This window comes from Durio zibethinus, chromosome 16 (assembly GCF_047325235.1).
Source record: "Durio zibethinus cultivar Kanyao isolate XHJ-2024 chromosome 16, ASM4732523v1, whole genome shotgun sequence".
Lineage (NCBI taxonomy): Eukaryota > Viridiplantae > Streptophyta > Magnoliopsida > Malvales > Malvaceae > Durio > Durio zibethinus.
Window position 1 is genome coordinate 2,972,182 of NC_143177.1, and position 14,657 is coordinate 2,986,838.

The 14,657-nt window shown below is 29.7% G+C and overlaps 1 pseudogene across 1 annotated transcript; it reads right to left on the bottom strand.

Annotated features, from left to right (window-relative positions):
• Positions 1–10,091: 10,091 nt before the first annotated feature.
• Positions 10,092–11,969, bottom strand: LOC149514207 (CBL-interacting serine/threonine-protein kinase 7 pseudogene; annotated as a pseudogene). The gene has a single exon (XR_016328476.1). The product of XR_016328476.1 is annotated as a CBL-interacting serine/threonine-protein kinase 7 pseudogene (transcript).
• Positions 11,970–14,657: the final 2,688 nt, after the last annotated feature.

Genomic DNA, 14,657 nt, shown 5'->3' on the forward strand with positions numbered 1-14,657 from the left:
AAAGAGGTGTATACAATTGCTTCTCTTTGCAAATTTTTATAAAATAAGAATGATACAAAGACAAAGATAACTATTGAGTCCAGTTCAACTACAAACAAATTTAAAGAACCTTTTAAGCATAGGCATAAAGCTTAAAAACCCAACTAACCCCTCTAAACAGAGGTTCAACAAACAAATTTAAATTAAGAAATGGGCTCCTCTATTCATAAGCTAAACAATTTTAAAATAGGTTTCTAACTAGAGGTGAGCTCCGAGGATTTATAAAAGTCTACCTCAAAGATTTTTTCTCCATCATGATCAAAATATTTGCAGTCATTTTCTTTATGCTAGATTTGGGATGTTCTTATATGGAATGAATATCCATGAATGTAATGCATGCAGTGCAAATGAATTATTAATTGTGATACACAGATCTTTAAGATTTTTTTTTTTTAATTCAAACTCTTCAAGACTCCAACAATAGGAATAAAATCAACTCCATGCTCAAAATTAGCATTCGTCTTCTAGAATCAAAGTTCATACCAAGTTTTTAAAGTTTTATCTCTTACTTGCATACCTTTCACCTCTTACGAGGTAATACACAATCTTTCATGATATTAGTCAATTACCAATCATTATCCTAAGTTCATGATATATAAGATGCAAATCATGTATTTCTCTTATTTATTGCAAAGCATTTAAAAAGAAAAGGCGTAGGTTAAAAATGATATATAAATAGTGAACATTTTATTTGGAAAAGGAAAACATGTTACAAATGATGACCATTTGGGACAATTCAGTCAATTGGATATGGTAAAGGTAAACAAGGATTGTTGTTTAGGACAACGATAGCCCAATATAAACATTTAAATAATTATGATAACAAATCTTAGATTCTTTCCAAAAACCTAATCATGACATGCCTTCAACACTTCAGAATTTCTTAAAGTATAATTGTTTTCATTTTGGACTCTGTGATCCTTAAACAATGCTGTACTCATCTTATCTAAATCGTCTTTTTAGGTTTTCAAAGATAAAGCCCCATTTAGTCCAAACCACCTTGTCAAGTTTTCAATTTAAACTCTCTTTTTTTGTAAGTAAAATACTTCTTCACAATATCAAAATTTATAGGATTGGAAAAATCATCTTCATCCATCTCCGTTAGGATCAATGCTCCTATTTAAAAAGCCATTTTTTACAACATATGACCATTTCCAATTTGGTGTTCACTTTTTTTTATTATCATGTTGATTTAGAAAAATTCTTTTAAGAACTAACTCTTATTCTCGAAATTGATGAGGTTGAACCTTCTTATCATGACCTCTCATCATTCTTTTCTGGTATAGTTAACCATAACATAAGGATGCCAATCTCTTTCCTTCAATGAAATTCAATTACTTATAACACTTTCGAACCCAATCAACTTTTTCTATCCCCTCCTCTTGTAAGACCCTCAGAAATGAGATTTTTTCTTCTACTAGCAATATAGCCTCCATCCTATAAACTAAGAAAAATTTAGTTGCTCTAATAGAGGTACGTACTATCGTTCAATAAACATGTAAAGTAAAATGTAATTTCTCATGGCAATCTTTATATGTCTCAATCATTTTCTCCAAAATCTTTTTAATATTCTTATTCGCAGCTTCTACTACTCCATTCATCTTGAGACGATATGGTGCTGACTTATGGTACTTAATTTTGAATTGACCATATATTTCTTGTATCATCTTGCTATTTAAATTCTTAACATTATTTGAGATAATCCTCTCGAGGAGTCCATATTCGTAGATTATCTCTTTCTTGATAAACTTGTAAACTACTGATCATATCACACTTGTATAAGTAGCTGCCTCAACCTATTTGATGAAATAATTAATCATTACAAAAAAAAATTCATTCTCATTTAATGCTTTTGGAGTAATAGGTCTAATGATATTCATACCCCACATAGAGAACGATCAAGGTGGTGCCAAAACATGTAAAATAGTAGGCAAAGAATGTATCTTGTTAGTTTAAATCTGACATCTATGAAATTTTTTAGCATAATCAATGCAATAAACTTCTATTGTTAACTAATAATATCCAGATCTCATAATCTATCTTGTTATCATGTACCCATTTGCATATCCTTCATACATGCTATCATGCACAACTTCGATAATCTTTTTTTCCTCAACTACATTTATACATCATAATAAAACTTGATTTCTATTTTTTTTATAAAGAACATATCCATTTAAAAAGAATCTTATAGCTAATCTACTCAAGACTCTCTTATCATTTTCTGTTACCTGATCTGGATATTACTGAATCTTTAAGTATTATAAGATATCATGATACCAAGGCTTTTTATCTTTCTCTTTTTCCACATTGGTGCAATGTACTAGTATGTTCTTGACATTTAACTTAATAGGTTGAACTTTAGCATTGTAATCAATCAAGATCATCACAACCAGAGTGGCCATGGCATCCATAATTTGATTTTCTTCACGAGGCAAATGTTCAAATTGGACTACTTCGAACTACTTGCGTAACTCTAAAATGTACTTATGTTATTACAACTAATGCTCTTCCAAAAAGCACACTCACAAAAACAATTTTTTTTTTTACAAACCAACCTAGATTCACCTAAAAAAAAAACTCTAAAAAAAAATAAAATTCTTTTCATGCCAAGAATCTAAAAACTTCCCCATTCTTCTGTGTGATTTGGGGTGCCGTTTTATAGGGCCTTGTTTACTAGAAATTCAAGGATTTTATTAATTAAATCAAATCTAACATATTCGATTAAGGTCTTATTTAATAAGAGAAAATCATGTCTATCAATTTCAATCCTAGTCACCACATGAGATATGAATGAAATCCATTGATTATCTTGCCTTTAGAATCATGATTTGATTTAGGGTTTTAGCATATGATTTTGTTTCCAATTCAGCTTTTGGCAAGCATGATTTTAAGGTTGACTAAAAAAACTTATTTCATTCCCTTTTCCTTTTTTTTTAATTATTTCTATTAAAAATAGTTTAAGCAACTCAAAAAAATATGAAAATAATAATAATAATAACAATAAAAATTAGGCAGTAAACCACATTAAAGCAAGTCAAAGGTTTGAGTTCAAAACCCAACAAAATAAAGTCCTTATTTGGGCTTAAAATCTAAATTATCCACTAGAGTAGGCTTACCCGAAATCCGAAAGTTCCAATGCACTTCTCACAAGCCTGACAATCTTGATAATAAAAAATTGAGAAATATCATGTAATCCTGAACAAAAAGGGGTGTCTACAATATGTGTCAACTTTTTTTTATCTAAATAAGTCAAGTCTTTCTTTTCATTTAAGATTATTAGAGATTAAATTTTGATAATTAAAATTAAAAATTTAGCATTATATTAATATGACTGCCATTAGGTCAAGTCTATTCATGAATCTTTTCTAATATTTTTTGTGTGTATGAGTATGTATTTTTTTTTAATTGTAAAAGATTATCACTTTTTTTTTCATTTAAGACTTAATTTACTTAATTATTTTTATAAAAAAAACTTAATTTAGTTAATAAGAGAGATAATATATGTCATAACGTATCGGTCCAAAGACTCGATTGTTAGACGTAAAAATTTAAAATCAAGAAAACAAAAAGAGTCTCCATCAATTTTTTTTCTATGGTGTGATTGGCCACCCAAAAAATTTATCTTTTTAATAAAATAATAAAATAAGTTTAAAGTTTATTAAAAAGATAATTTTGATCTATAAAAATAAGAGTGGGTTTAGGAGTCAATTACATGTAAGAAAAGATTAGTACCCTCACAACGCCCATAAAATTGATACCAATTAACCATGTGCTATCTATAGGTTTGGACAAAAATGATTTTATTTTAGATTTAATAATAATTTCCTTTTAAAGAAAGAAAATCAATTAAAAATTTTTATTTAAGAATATTGTGAAAATCTTTAAATTAAATAAATATCTTATAATTCTCCAACATTTTGGTAAAATGTAAAGATAATTATTTCCTTTTGAAATTCACCACAACATTCCTCTAAAAACAAAATAATATTTTTTACAAATGATAATTATTAGTGAATCTCTAACTTCTTGACAGAATACCAAGAATTATTTCATTCGAAATGTTATTTTAATTTTATTTTTAAATCTATTTTTAAATAAATTTTTCCATAAATAGATATTTGTGTAAGAAAAAAAATGATGTTACAATTAAACAAAGGACAATAACAGCAATTTAAAAATAAGAGTATGTGAAATGAATGCAAATAATAATCTAGAAAACAAACATATGTGAATGGATGAAATGCAAGACAATGAAATGCAATGTTAGAATCATGTCCTTAAATATAAAAAGACCACTGAGACTCTTCAATCTCTAAGTATAGTTTAAGTGCGACTATATATATTTAAAATCTTTTTTTATTTTTTATTTAATTTTATTAATTTTATCTTAATAAAATAAAATTTTTTAAATACCACATCATTTATGCAGCATTCAAGAATAAATTATTTCATAAAAGATTTTCACATAAATTCTTAAATTTTGGGATGGTTTTTGGGTTTTGAGTGGATTTTAGGTTTTAAGGTTTTATTTAAAGTTTCAACTAAGGTTTTGAGGTTTCGATTAAGGTTTAAGTTTTACCTAAGGTTTCAGGTTTCATATAGAATTTAGGGTTTCGTTTTAGGGTTTTACTTTAGGGTTTTATTTTAGGATTTCATTTTAGGATTTTACTTAGGGTTTTAGGAATTTACGAATCTCTAAAATCTTTATCATATAGGCAGATTTTCATAGTAAGCTTGTTTTTCATAATTTCTCTAACAAAAATGAATTTTTATATTTTTATATTTTTATTAAAAATTATTATTATTATTAATTTACCTTTTATTATTTAATTATTCCCCAACATTTAAGTAGAAATAAACTTTTTAAAACTTGATTTTTAATTCTTTCTAACATCTAGGAAAGGCTTTAAAATCTTTTTTTTAAATCTTTTTTTAAGCTTTGTTTGTTAATAATATTTTTTAGAAAATTTTTAAAATATAAATAACAATGAAAATGCATGAATAATCAAAGATAATATAAACATATCAATTAGCAACATAATTTGTGTATAAAATCGCTAAACAACTAAGATCAAGCATAGGCTAAAGTAATCATATAAGAATAACAACAACAACAACAATAATAATAATAACAATGTATAAGACCATGTAAACATTTATAAGCCCTAAGCTTTTTCTTATCATTTTTATTTTAGTTTTTCTATTTTTCCTTTTTATATTTTTTTTAATATTTTATAGTTATAATTTCTCTTTAATGTCAATTTTTTTTATAAAATTTAATTCTTCAATATTTAGATGAAATTAATTTTTTCTAAATTTGATTTCGAATCTCCTACAATATTTAGGCAGCATTTTCAAAAATTATTTTATTTTTTCATATATAATAAAGATATTATTACTATCATTTTTTTACCATCAAATTTTCAAAAATATATACATAATTTATTAGTTTTATTATTATTCTATACTTATTTATTTTTTTAAAACATACACACTCTTTTTTTATATTTTTAATTTTCGTCCCAATTCTATGACACATGAGTAGAATTTTTAAAAAAATACCTAAAATTTAAAATAAAATAAAAACTAATATGGGCAGCTCCTCAACAACCCAAAAAACAGTTAAATAAGATGGAAATAATACTAAAAAAGGTGTTCTATGCAAAGCTATCACTGTCCCCACCTCCTATCTCATTAGCTTCATTCTCCCTCTGTTATCCGATGTTATCTATTTAATGGTTGTTGCATGAGAAGAAATGTGAGACCCAACGCACGCGGTAAACCCCCAAGAACTATAGCCCCTAATCATAGTTTTGTAAGTTATGAAAGTATTAATTCTTGGATTTTTATTCCTTTTACTTCTGTGAGGTTCTCATTATATTTATTATTTTTTAAAATCATGAACTACTTTACTTGTATAACAATACCAGAAGCATGAACGGAAAACCATGAACTTTAAAAACTAAAAGATAGAACTTAAACTTCATGACAACTGAGAACGAAACCAAAAGAGAGAAGGTTTTTTTCTCTAAACCCTCTACGAGTCCTTCCCCAATACTAAGGAAATGGTGAGTGCCTGCATTCAACCTAATGATAGCACATTACATTAAAATCACTCAAATCTGTTCTTATGAAATGTGAAGTTCCAAAGCCAACTGCTAACAGGCTGTAAGTAACAAGGAAGAACGATTCTCAGAATGTTTTGCAATCATGGATGGACTACCTCTCTTTAGTGGTTGGAATGAATGAAGATGATGATGACAATGCCTTGCTTAGACTTTCTCTTTACTACTAACTTTTTAGGTTTGAGTGCACTTGCCAGATCAATGAAGTCTAGAGGTGACCTGATAAACAAAACATTTTGGGTCAAACAAATTTGTTCATTGATTAGTAGAGGACAAGATAATTTCAACCTGAAATTGCTCCATCTTGATTTTTGATATGTAGCACATTAGCACATAGCTTAATATTTTTAGTCAATATTTGTGATGTATGTTGCTCAGTGCTCGATAATTTGTACTGTAGCATCCATAGCTGCATCTAACTTTCCAAGAATAACAAAAGCATGTTCTTTTTCTTATAAGAACAACTGGGGCTGTAACTTCACCAATCTGATCTCTCTCTGGTCTTTGTTACCCTAGATCTATGAACTGAAAAACAATTGTATACAGAGATCAAGACCAATTCTACACTCAAATGAATAGGATCTAGCTTTCAAAACTCTCATAACTTTATTTTATTCTTGTTTAGCATCAAATTTCTCATGTTTGTGAACAATATCTGTAATCAACATCTCTTTTTTGTCAAATTTTCTATTTCAGCATTTTCTTGCTGCTGGAATTGATTTGAATTTTAGAAACTCAAGCTCCACAACAGTCAATTCTACATCAAATTTTGGGAATATATGAAAATTGCCAACAAATTAACAAAGAAAAAAACTTTTATCCAGTTGCTAACAACTAATATCATTATAATTTTCATCATTTACATTGATAAATTTAGACCAAAAGAAACTCCAACAACACTAAAGAATACAGCAAAAAAATGGAGAAAAAGTTCCTTGTACAATTCAAACCAAACCACCACCTTACATTTCAAACAAAATAATCCTTTATGTCTAAGATTCACCACATTTCTCTAAAAACAAAGTGACATTCTTTACAAATAATAATTATTTATCACTCTCTAATATGTAAGCAAAGTACCAAAAATTATTTTTTTTGAAAAGTTATTTTAATTTTATTTTTAAGTCTATTTTTGGATAACATTTTTAATAAACAAATATTTATGTAGGAAAATGATGATGTTACAATTAAACGAGGGACAATAATAACAATTTAAAAATAGAAGCATGTAAAATAAATGCAAATAATAATCTAGAAAACAAACATGTGTGAATGGATGGCATGCAAGATAATGAAATCTAATTTCGAAACAAGTCCTTAAATTTAAAGAGACTATTAAGACTTTTCAACCTTTAAGCAAAGTTTAAGTATGACTATTTATATTTAAAATCTTTTTTTTTATTTTTTATTTTTTATTTATTTTTATTATTTTTATTTTAATAAAATAAAATTCTCTAAATACCCCATCATCTAGGCAGTATTTAAGAAAAGATTACTTCATAAAAGGCTTTCACATAAACTTTTAAATTTAAAATAGTTTTGAGTTTTAAGTGGATTTAAGGTTTCAAGATTTTACTTAAAGTTTCAACTAAGGCTTTGAGATTTGGTTTAGGATTTCACCTAGGGTTTTGGGTTCCACATAGGATTTAAGATTTCGTTTTAGGGTTTTATTTTAGGATTTTACCTAGGGTTTCATGAATTTACTAACCTCTTTAAAAATCTCCAACATTTAAGTAAATTTTCGAAATAAGCTCGTTTTTCATAATTTCTCTAATAAAAATAAATTTTTATATTTTTATATATTTTCATTAAATTAATTTAACTTTTATTATTTTTATTTTTATTATTTAATAATACTTCAACATCTAGATAGAATTAAATTTTTTAAACTCGAATTTTAATTCCCTCCAACATCTAGATAAAGCTTTCAAAATCTTCTTTTAATTTTTTTTTGAAGCTTTGTTTGTTACTATTATTTTTTACGAAATTTTTAAAATGTAAATAACAATGAAAATACATGAATAATCAAAGATATTATAAACATATCAATTAGCAACATAATATGTATATAAAGTCACTAAACAACTAAGATCAAGCATAGGTTAATGATAATAACAACAACAATAATAATAATAATAACGATGTAAAAGACCATGTAAACATTTATAAGCCCTAAGCTTTTTCTTATCATTTTTATTTTAGTTTTTCTATTTTTCCTTTTTATATTTTTTTTAATATTTTATAGTTATAATTTCTTTTTAACATCAATTTTTTATAAAATTTAATTCTTCAATATTTAGATGAAATTAAATTTTTTTGAAATTTAATTTCGAATCTCCTCCGATATTTAGGCAGTATTTTCAAAAAATTATTTTATTTTTTCATATATAATAAAGATATTATTACTATCATTTTTTTACCATCAAATTTTCAAAAATATATACATAATTTATTAGTTTTATTATTATTCTATACTTATTTAATTTTTAAAACATACACACTCTTTTTTATATTTTTAATTTTCATCCTAATTCTATGACATACGAGTAGAATTAAAAAAAAAACCATAAATTTAAAATTAAAAAAAAACTAATACGAGCAGCTCCTCAACAACCCAAATAACAGTTAAATAAGAAGATGGAATAATAGTAAAAAAGGTGTGCTAGGCAAAGCCATCATTGTCCCCACCCTCCTATCTCACTAGCTTCATTCTCCCTCTGGTATCCCCTGTTATCTGTTTAATGGTTGTTGCATGGGAAGAAACGAGGGACCCAACCCACGCGGCAAACCCCCAAGAACTACAGCCCCTAATCATAGTTTCGTAAGTTTTGAGCGTCCTAATTCTTGGATTTTTATTCCTTTTGCTTTTGTGAGGCTCTCATTATATTTATTGTTCTCTTAAACCATGAACTACTTTGCTTGCATAACAATAACAGAAGCATGAAAGGAAAACCGTGAACTGTAAAGTAGAACTTAAACTCCAAGCCAGCTCAGAACGAAACGAAAAGAAAGCAGGATTCTTTCTCTAGACCCTCTACGATTCCTTCCCTATACCAAGGAAATGGTGAGTGCCTGCATTCAACCTGATGATAGTACATTACATTCAAATCACTCAGATCTGTTCTTATGAAATGTGAAGTTCCAAAGCGGGCTGTTAGCAGGCTGCAAGTAACAAGGAAGAAGGATACTCAGAGTGGTTTGCAATCATGGACGGACTACCTCTCTTCAGTGGTTGGAATGGATGAAGATGATGATAACTATGCCTTGCTTTGACTTTTTCTTTACTACTGACTTTTTGGGTTTGAGTGCAGTTGTAGGATCAGTGAAGCCTAGAGGTGACCTGATAAACAAAACTTTTTGGGTCAAACAAATTTGTTCATTGATTTGCAGAGGACATGCAAATTTCAACCTGAAATTGTTCCATCTTGGCGTCAGATATGCAGCACCTTAGTACATAGCTTAATATTTTTAGTCAAACATTTGTGATGCTTGCTTGCTCAGTGCTCAGTACTTTGTACAGTAGCATCCATAGCTGCATTTAACTTTCCAGGAACAACAAAAGCATGTACTTTTTCTTACGTGAACAACTGGTTTATTTGTTTTGTCCATGGGCTGTAACTTCACCAATCTGATCTGTCCCTGGTCTTTGTTGCCCTAGATGTATGAACTGATGAGATTAAGACCAATTCTGCACTCAGATGAACAGCATCTAGCTTTCAAAACTCTCATAGCTTTATTTTATTCTTGTATAGCATCGAATTTCTCCTGTTTGTGAACAATATTTGTAATCAACATCTCTTTTTTGTCAAATTTTCTATTTCAGCATTTTCCTGCTGCTGGAATTGATTTGAATTTTGGAAACTCAGGCTCCACAACAGTCAATTCTACATCAAATTCGGGGAATATATGAAAATTGCCAACAAATTAACAAATAAAAAAACTTTTATCCAGCTGCTAACAACTAATATCATTATAATTTTCATCATTTACATTGATAAATTCAGACCAAAAGAAACTCCAACAACACTAAAGAATACACCAAAAAAAGGGAGAAAAAGTTCCATGTACATTTCAAACAAAACCATCACCTTACAGCATCGTTATCCCAAGAAACAAAAGTGTCTCCAAGGCCAGATTCCAAATCCACCCACTGCCCTTCCTCAAACTCCACCCCACCTGCCACCACCTTCACCTCCATCAAAACAAACGACTCTGCAATCTCCACCACCTCCACCAGCAACACCACCCTCCCTTTCCCCAACCCCACAACCCCTCTTTTCCCTCTCTCCACTCTATACCCCAATCTGTTCCCAACCTCCCCAACCCTGTCCACCACCCCATCCAATGACTCCATCGAAGTACTGTACCTCTTTTCCTTCCTCCTACTATGATTCCCTCCTTCAAAAAGCCCTGACAAATCCAACCCTGAAGATAAAGATATTATATCAAAGGCATTAACTCCATTGCAAACCATATCATGTTTTAACTTCCTGTCATGTAACAAACTTTCTTGTTGGTTGTTTGATGACGTAAATGTCATTAAACTTCTCTTAAACCATGAAGTTTCCATTACCTTTGCTATGCTCATTCTCGTATCGGGATTCGGGTCTAAAAGCTGCCATATTATAGCTTTTGGTTGCTTTGAAATCCAAGATGGAAAGTGAAACTCCCTACGATGAATCTTTTTGTACATAGCCACCAAGTTACTATCATCAAAGGGTAAATAACCAGCCACCAAAACAAATAAAATGACCCCACAAGACCAAGCATCCGCCTTGGAACCGTCATACCCTTTCCTCCGAACCACCTCAGGAGCCGTATAAGCCGGTGTTCCGCAAGCTGTACGTAGAAGCCCGTTGTTTAGCTGTTCCGGTAGAGCTGAGAGACCAAAGTCTGAAACTTTGAGGTTACCATTGTGGTCTAATAAAAGGTTTTGTGGCTTCAAATCACGGTGGGCGGCACCGTTTTGGTGGCAGCAATGGAGGGCAGAAACGAGTTGTGAAAAGTACCTACGTGGGGCTGGTTCAGCTAAGCGGCCACGGCGTAACACTTTGGCGAAAAGTTCACCACCTGAGGCTAGTTCCATGACGAGGTAGATCTTAGTCTTTGTTGCCATGACTTCGTGGATTTTAAGGATGTTTGGATGATGTTGTAGACGGCGCATAGCTGAAACTTCCCGGGTTATACTCGATTCCATGGCAGCGTCAAGTGTTTTTGTCTTGTCTATAATCTTAATCGCCACAACTCCGTTGCTGTCCTCGAGTGAAGTTGCCTCGTGAACTTTTGCAAAGCTTCCACGGCCCAACAGGCGACCCAATTGGTACTTACCTAAAAGTTTAACGGTGGGTGTTTTGGTACGGGTGATTGTTGGTGTTGGTGTTCGTTGTGGCGGCGGTAGGGGTGGTGATGCCCCTGATGACATGGTTTAAGGTGGTGGAAACGGTGGGGGAAAAGAGACGTTGAAGCAACTAGTTTGCTTGGGACGGTGAGCTGAGCTGGGTTATATAGTGAGGGAAGTTTTGTTTGGTTGGCTTCTCACTGTCAAAGATTCATGCTAAGTAGGACTTTCTTATTTTAGGTTTCCTTAACTACCCTTTAGGTTCGTGTTTTTGTTGCTTCTTTGGACTCCAAATTTTCACTGAATTTAGGTGGTTTTTTTTGTAAATAACAATTATTAGGTATCAATTTTCTAATGGGTTTATGCCTAAAATAAATCACCAACGGTAGTGTGGAATAATTAAATTGTACGTTTCTTTTCTACATTTTTATGGACTCTATTTCATTTTTTTTAGGAAATATTTCTCCGGATTTCTATTTTTAGTTTCTACTCTATTATTTTGAAGTTTATTTTTATCCTAATTTTTTAATTTTATAAACCAAAATTAAAAGACGATCACATGTCATAAGTAAGATTTAAGGGTATGTAGTATCCTAGTAATAAAAATTCCACCATCAGTAAATGTAACAATTTTTTATTATTTTATTTAATTAGGCAAATAATGATTAATTTTGTTAAATATTTGATTTTTAAAGTATATTACCCAAGTTGATTGCTTGGATTGTTTATTTTTTTTGTTAAATTATATTGTGTTTTAAAATAAATATTTTTTAAATATATATTTAATTTTTAAATAAACTTTCGCTCACGTTAAAATGGTATATAATAAGTTATACAATTAATACTAGAATTAGGAAAATCATTATGTGTTTTTTTTTTCATCTTTAGAAGGAAAAGTTTTGAAAAAATATATTATATTATAGCTTTTGTATCTGTTTATTTGGAATCATCTCTTCAATGAGTAAAATTTTTTATTCTAAAATGGGTAATTTTCTAATTTTTTTAAATAAAAAATGGTTTGTAAAAAAAAATTGAAAAACATAAATATCTCTGATTCTAACATTTTAATTGATCACATTTTTAATTTTCTGCTCTCAAAGTGGAGTCAAGATCAAACAATACATGAAAAGCCAACTGATATAATTAAAAGACTGCTAATGAAAAGTACTTGTACCAACAATTAAGACCGTAATGCCGAAGCCAAAATCCTGACGCACACCACCATAGAATTAACACATAAAATATCATTATCTACTCTTTAGAAAATGAAATCTGACGAATCACCATTAACCCAACTTTTAACCTTTTTTTATAATTTGCTTGACTTTTTGAATTTTTTTCTCTAATTACTTCAAAGATTCTTTAATTTCTTCGAAAATGGTGTGATAAACAGCAGGAATATGCAAAGCATCTAACTGGCCGTCACTAATTTTGTTTTAGTAAGCAGGTTCATTTTGTTGGGACACTCCTAATCAAAACTCATCTATAGAAAATCAGCTCTTTTTTTTTTTTTTCTTTTATACAAGAGAGGATATAGCTCTTATAAGAGAGAAAAATGAAGAGATCTTGACTTGAAATTAAAATTTTTATGTTTTCATAAAATCTTTTTAGCCGTTAAATCAAAAGATGGAAGACAATCAACCCTCTTTAGCTCGTTAAGTAGAAGTGAATTCAGATGCTTAATTAGAATGCTTATGAATATCATTATAAATACAAAAATTTTAAAAAATCTTACTTTGAACATTTAAAAAAAAATTCCTAGACACCATTTACATTGATAAAATTAATAAATTTATTGAAAATTTCAAAGGGAAAATATCTGAATCTGCTGTCACTTTTTATAAAAAATCATTACCTCACGGGATGCACACTGCTGGGAACAGTTTGATGTGCATGCTTTTGCATGCTTGAAAACAAAATATCGACTAACATTTCACATTCTCAATCTCTCTCCCGATAGTTAATGGGGGGGGGGGGGGGGGGGGGGGGGGGGGGGTTTGGTAACTTGGTAGGATCGATGGTGAAGTCTGCAATTGGGTTGAAGGCTTTTGGGTGGCGTGTGGTTTGATTGGTACATGTTTTCATGTAGTTGGCGCGGCTGTTGGAGTGCAATTGGATTGAGTTGGACGGCTGTGGAAGTGCCATTTAAGCACGCTGCAGGTGACCTATTAAGGTTTTGAAGAAGGAGAAGAACCCACTAATTGTTTTGGCATTTTCCTCCATGTCCCTTGCTCCCCTTTTCATTTTTATCAACACTATAAAGAAAAGTTGAAGCAAGAAACCGATCTGAATATAACCAATTTGATTCTATTTATGTTTAGCCCTTCACTTTTGACATAGGAGCGGCCAACTTTTGATATAATATATGCTGTTGCTTTTATAAAACAATATCTTTTATATAATATAGGCAAATCATTGTCCCCCATTGTGATAATAAATTATAATTTGTTTAATTAACAAGGCAAAGATATCTTATACTTGGCTACTCTAATCTTAATTTGATTAATGGGTTTTGTCTGAAAGACAACAATTAATTCTTGCGGAGGGGCCATTTTTTGTTTAGGGGTCCGCTTATAAAACTGCGGTACGAGTATTCTCACCGAGAGGATTAGATTTTCATGTCAATATCTCAATTATTTTTTTTTAAATTACATTCATAATTAAAGATTATATTCATATAATCATATATTATTGAATAATCAATTAATAAACTATAATTTAATTAAACAACAAAACTCACATATAGTGAGACTTGAACCTAAAATCTTAAAATTTTAAAACCTCATTATGCACTAATTTAAGGTCTCGTTGGCATGTATTATAACATATAGATTCGTAAACTTATCGCTAAACATAGATTAAAAGAGTCGTCATCAATATTTTTTTCGTTTAGGTATGTGACAAAATTTATCTCATTTAAAGAAGAGCCTAAGATTAACTTAGGTATCTTTAAATAATAGATTCTAGTCCACAAAATCAGATTTTAGGTTCAAAAGTTCAATTACATGCGAGAAAAATTATAGCACCCTCACAACGCTTATCCAAAGGATTGTATCAATTTGATTTCAAATTATCTAAATTTTAAAATATTCTTATAATTCTACCAAATCATTTAATTATTGGAAACTAATCCTAAATTTGCTATAATAGTT